Below are 6,127 nucleotides of genomic sequence, written 5' to 3'. Positions count from 1 at the left end.
ACACCATTTTCGTGATCTACTCCTTAGAAGCTTCTTAAGTTCGAAATCAACCCAAGAAAGCTTGCTAGGGCCGAAAAATATCATCAAACTCTTCCCTTTCTTCTTCAAATCGAAAACAACAAGCAAAGGTGAGTTCATACCCCTCTATTTTTGGTTTTCACAAGTTTTATGGGGGAGAATACAAGTAAAATATGTAGATCTATGTGTATGTGTATGTTATGTGTGATTTCATGTGTTTATGTGGTAAATATGTAACAAAAAGGAAAGAAATCTCGAGATAAATGGAACAAGAAGGAAAATAAACATGATCTAATATATATTACACTAAACAAGTCAAGAAAAATTACCCTCTAAGGTTATAATAAACATATTGCAACATAAAACTCATTTTTGGACTATATTTGCCAAATAAACAAAAGTTGGGTTAAAAATTGTCATTCACGGTTTTCTTAAGGGCCAAAAGAGTCAAAACAGTTAAAATAAATGTTTTTATGAATATTATGCTCTTCAAAGGACTAGAAATGTGATTTGTAGCCTAATGGGCCAATTTTTGGGCTTTTCGGCCCATAGGCCCAAAAATTGCGAAAAATGTGATTTTCAAGGGGTTGAAATGGTAAATTTCTCAAAACAGGGGGTAAAAGGGGTAAACAAAACTATTTCAGGGGTTAAAATGATTTTTTTTCCAAAAAGGATAAAAAATGTAAAGTTTTTGGAATTTGGGTCAAAATTGTAAAAGTTGCGAAAAGTTAGGACTTTAACTGAAAAACTCTTTGCTGAAAGAGCTGAATTTGCCAAAGAGTAAATTTTGAGCAAAAAACATTACTTAAACAAGTCTATGGATCAAAAATGTCAAGAAAATGGTTATAGGGACCTAAAATGTCTTTATTTTTTAAAATAAGGGACTAAGATTGTCATTTTTATTGAAGAAGGGCTGAATAGGTCAAACCAATATTTTTAGTCAAATATTTTATTATTAAAATACTTGGGTCAAAAATACCAAATTACAACTTATGAAAATAAAATCAAGAATATACATTTATTTTCAAATATCGTTACAAACAATCGACAAGCCTTGTGCCGTTGCGAATATTAACAATTGTTCAATCAAGCTTCCGACAATTATACTATAGCTAAAACAAGTAAATATTCAAATTGTTGGGCTTGAAAGATCCTAATCATGCTTATTGGGCCTTTGTGGCCCATTGACATGACTTTCGGGCCTAACAATGATAACACATGTCTATTGGGCCTCCTGTGACCCAATTACATGTTTAAGGGACCCTCAATGGCTTTTATGTGCTATTGGGCCTCAGTGGCCCATTAGCATTGCTAGTAAGGTCCAAATAAATCAAATGTGAAATGGGCCAACGCGTCCTTCGTATACCCAACAGCCTTAAATAACACACGTAATTAGCAGGACCTCGTAATCCTCTTCTTCTCGTTTGTTAGGCTTACCTTCAATTCAAGTAAACAAATACAGGTCGTTAATCAATGGTAATCAATTTCGTTTGGATTAAGTGAGTAATAATTGGCGACACCTCTAAGTGTCGTTCGTAGTCTGTAGTTATAATCAAAGTCTCCTGGAGGGAGAGCGAGAGTTTGTGTATAGATCTATACGGGGGTGACTCCCCCACACCTCAGTTGTTCGCTACAGTTAGACTCGGCTAGTCTAGGGTGACAAAATCTTAAGATCAATTCTGGCGTTCGCTAGAATGCCAAGACAGACGAACTAGTCATTATCATGCATGGTTATAACGACTCACATAAATAAATAAATCCAATACTATCCGAGTAATCAAGGAAAATCATAATTATTCGTTGTGACGGTATAACAATTTGAAACAATTATATTATCTTATCGGAAAACATCAGGTTTTTCGAGGAAATCAACACCATTCACTTGTACTTTTCAATAACTATAATGCAAAACTTCTCATTTATACACGCTTTGAAATCATTCATGCACAAACTTATGGACCTTCACACTTTGGTATAAACAATTGTCTTTTCAGAAAATATCGGATTTTCTGGGTTTTATAAACTACACAAAACATTTTTATAACAACCCTGCTTATGAACTCACCAACATTCCATATGTTGACCTTTTCAAAATAACTTGTATTCTCAGGTAACAGGTAAGCTGAAGAGTAATACCAAGTATGTTAGGGTGTTATGCTTTGAAAAACTTTCAAACAATTTATGATATGAATATGTAATATTTAAACAATGTACTTGATGTGAACAATGTCAGTTGTAATGTATTAATGCATGGTGAAGTTTATGTTGTGTTTCATGTATATTCATTGTGATGATATTCAAGTTGAGTCACGCGATCCCTCGGACGTTTCCGCCGTCTGGTTCGGGGGTGTGACACCGCCTATACAGAATCAAGTGAACAATCTTCATCACAGATTAATTGTAATCTCTAATCCCTAAAAAATCACATATATTAAGCATCATCTTGCAGGTAAGGTATCTAGTAGCCAATTCATATTTAAACAATCTATAAACATGAATTGATTGCATTCTTTTAATCTTTGAGGTAAATGCAAAAATAGCAATTTACTTTATATTTTTTAATATTATATCAGCAACTGTCACAAAACAACTTAAAAGTTTGATGAAAATGATAGCGTTACCTGTCTTTCATATTGGGTATAAAGGTTTTCAAAGTCTTTACCCCAACAATCAGCTAAACCTAGAGCCTCAAGAAACTCAAAGATATCAGCATGCCATGGCTCCAAATAAACAGCAAAGGCACCCTTTCTCTTACCACCTCCTTGGTCAACATATCGAGCAGTATCATTAAACACACGTGACATTGGAATAATACCATCAGATGTTCTGTTGTGCCAAGTATGTAGCTTCCAGTTGCTCTGATATTAGGAACAGAGACACAAATACCCCCTGCTGGTTTGCTGATAACAACACATTCTTTTAGAGTATCATTCATTCCTTCAATGCTATCATCTTTCATGCATATCAGGAAACAGCTACTCAACTGCAAATTACATTACTACCCTCATGTGAGAAACAAAGAAACATTCAAGCGACTGAAAGTCTGAAACTAAGAAAGGTAAAGATAATTATTCATACTTGAGGCCTGGGTGTTCCAGCATTGAAGAGGGTGGGAGAAGCATGAGTGAACCACCTCTGTGACATTAAATGATAAGTTTTGATTACGGAATCAATATCTTATTTATGAATCCCAACTGTGAATCTCATTAGCATATGTTGAGTCCTTTCCACAACATTCCCTTCTATCTTAAATAGATAAGACCTATCAAGGGTTTTGAATCCAAAATAATCATAGTCAAAGTCCCGATCATAGATAATCTCACTGTCTAACTTTGCAGCATGCTGAAACAAAAACAATTCACACATTAAAGTGTATTGATGAGCATGTGTTACTTTCATGATGATTTCATAAACATCATCTGTAGTAAGAGGAGCCTTCTGCCCAGATCTGTCGCTGATATGAGAGTACATATATTTGCTCCTGCAGTGACAACCGAGATTTATAAGGATCAGGATCATAAACACTGATATGAATAAAACGGTGTTAATGAAGGTAGATTGAGCTCACTTATGTTTTAGAAAATGATTTCGTAGTGTTCTTGTGCAGATTTGAAACAACAATCCTTGCATCCAACTGTATAAAAAAGCAAGTTACACACAAAAAATATAAGCAGTTCAATTGATTAATAACGTTTATAATGATTAATTTCTACAACAAGGCCTAAAAACCCTGATCGGGAACTCTCAAATTCTATTCAATTGAATGCCAAGTAAATAGAATGTATTAATTTCTTCCTTGTAAGGAAAAAAGATTGAATTTGATATTCAGATAGCTTCAATGTTTTGAGGGAAAAAAGGAACAATCGTACATAAAAACACAATATAAAGTTTATAAAAAAACCATTTCAACTGGATTACCTGAAGGGCAAGGGTATTCAAATCTTCAAATAGGTTTAATTACATCTTTTTTAACTCCTGTAAATCCTTCCATCAATGGATATTTCTAAAGAGAGCCCAATTTATTCAACATTAGATTGGGGTCTTTTTGGTTTTGAGGAGAATGTCGGAGAAAGAAGAGTACCTAGGGATTTGCAGTTATTTTAAAAGCATCTAGTGACTGCAATCTAACGGCAATAAACGCCCCACCAACGAAAAACAATTAGAAAATGGTGAACTGAAAACAAGTAAACTTTATAAACATACCTTTGAAAAAGCGTTGAGTATGTGGGGTTCAGAAATCAACAACTGAAGCTTGGAATCAAGTCGCACATACATGGGATTCAAACCCTAAAATTAGACCTCAACAATACAAAGTAGAAATATAAAAAGACAAACCTAAACAAAATCAAAGAAAAAAACCTAGAAATTAGACCTTACAACTATCGATTCGACTTCTTATGTCTCCTTGGTGCATAGTAGTGGCGGTGATTGTGGCAAAAAAGATGCTTTGGGCATAATTAGGGTTTATGGAGAAATAGGGTGCGTAATCGACCGGGAAGGAGATTCCTGATTTGGATTGGAGTTTCTGCAAAAATAGAGAGAATGAAGAATAAAATAGGAAATGATTACTTACATGATTTCGTGGATTTATCCGAATATTACTAATCAGCACGAAAATCTGGGTGATTGAGGAGCGAATTTCTTGGATTGAAGTTGGAAACTTAGATCTGTTTCCAGCTTTGTGCATGAAACCACTCATACACTTTCTGATTTTTCATAGCTACCATCGTCTTCGTCCCCTTCTGCAATGCTCGACTGAATCAAATCTCCAGTTTGTAATCAATTAAGAGTTGAATTCTCGGCTCCTACTCAATGTCTGACAACAAAATTAGCGTAAAATGCTTGGGTATTGAATTGTAAGTGTATAAATAAATAGATTGATAAATAACTTTGGAAACGATTCATTTCAACCATCCCTGGAATTTAGGAGCTGATTTATCGCTGAGAAGTTGGAAACTTTTAACTGTTTCTAATATCAGAGCGAGACGGATGTGGTTTTAAGAGGGGGCATTTTTGGAACTTCACATAAAAATTGTAAGCGGGAAAATTGGCTGGGGGATGGCTAATTGACTGCCACGTGGCGAAAATGGTTTTATTTATTAGATTAGGGGATATATATATATATATAATATGTATTTATAGTGTATAAAACAAATATTATCAAATTTATTATCAAAATTATTTGTTCTCATCATCAATAATAATATGAAGACAAAAAACGTTACAAGATGCTCTATGATGGATAATATGAAGACAAAAAACTTTAGAAGATGCTCTATGAAGACATGTTTTATCAAAAGGTGATATTTATTGATTACAAACGACAATTTCTTCAAAAGATGAAAGTGACAACCACTTAAAATAATTGATTGGCCATTGAATCATACGGCAAAATTTCACTACAAGATTTCAAGGTTTTGAAGACTTCAAGATCAATATAAATAGACATCATATGTCAGTAGAAGGAGGCAAGCAAAAAAAAAATATTCATTCTCTAAAAAATGTTCTTCTCATGTCTAAAAAATCTCCAAGAATCTCTCTTTCTACTAGTAGATGTTCAAAGTCTCTAGATTTTCAGATAATTCTTTCTCCAGATGTATGTATTGATTGTAATTCAAGTCTAATACAAGAAGGTACTATCTAAAATATTTTATTCAATTATTATATTGTTGTTATTAAATTTATTTCTCTATGATAGTTTCATTTCGAGTTATTCTAACTATTAATTCTACAAGATTTGAAATTTTTGTTAAAATAGTACTCGTTTTTAATAATCAAATTAATCAAATTCATGCTTGAATTTTATGTCTAACAAAATTTTGATGAATTGTATTCCTAATAGAGATATTCGTTTAAGAATACAACGAATCCAAGAATCTATAAATAATTCTGAGCAAAATCTCAAGGATTCTTACAAACCTACTAATCTAGGTACGATTTTAAACAATAATCATATTCATGATGTTAGACAGTTCATAAGAGCTAGTATTAAAATTCATTACAAACAAATACGTTATTTAAAAACAAAACTATTTGTTTTCTAAAAATGATATTTATGTCTTCTAAATGCTTATGAGCGAAATGGTATGAGCAAAATGGTATCAGAGCC

The 6,127-nt window shown here is 33.1% G+C and overlaps 1 long non-coding RNA gene across 2 annotated transcripts; it reads right to left on the bottom strand.

Moving 5' to 3' along the window:
- Positions 1-2,954: 2,954 nt before the first annotated feature.
- On the bottom strand, positions 2,955-4,829 carry LOC145109487 (uncharacterized). Of its 2 annotated transcripts, XR_013709034.1 has the most exons (4): positions 4,222-4,829; positions 3,587-3,652; positions 3,097-3,499; positions 2,955-3,001 (listed from the first exon to the last, which is right to left on the bottom strand). It is a non-coding gene; the product is annotated as an uncharacterized LOC145109487 (long non-coding RNA). The 2 variants fall into 2 exon arrangements; XR_013709033.1 differs by lacking the exon at positions 4,222-4,829 and having other exon boundaries at positions 3,587-3,675.
- Positions 4,830-6,127: the final 1,298 nt, after the last annotated feature.

This window comes from Lactuca virosa, chromosome 1, assembly GCF_052849685.1.
Source record: "Lactuca virosa cultivar CGN04683 chromosome 1, Lactuca_virosa_CGN04683_v6, whole genome shotgun sequence".
Classification (NCBI taxonomy): Eukaryota; Viridiplantae; Streptophyta; class Magnoliopsida; order Asterales; family Asteraceae; genus Lactuca; species Lactuca virosa.
This window is presented reverse-complemented; position numbering and strand designations above follow the sequence as displayed.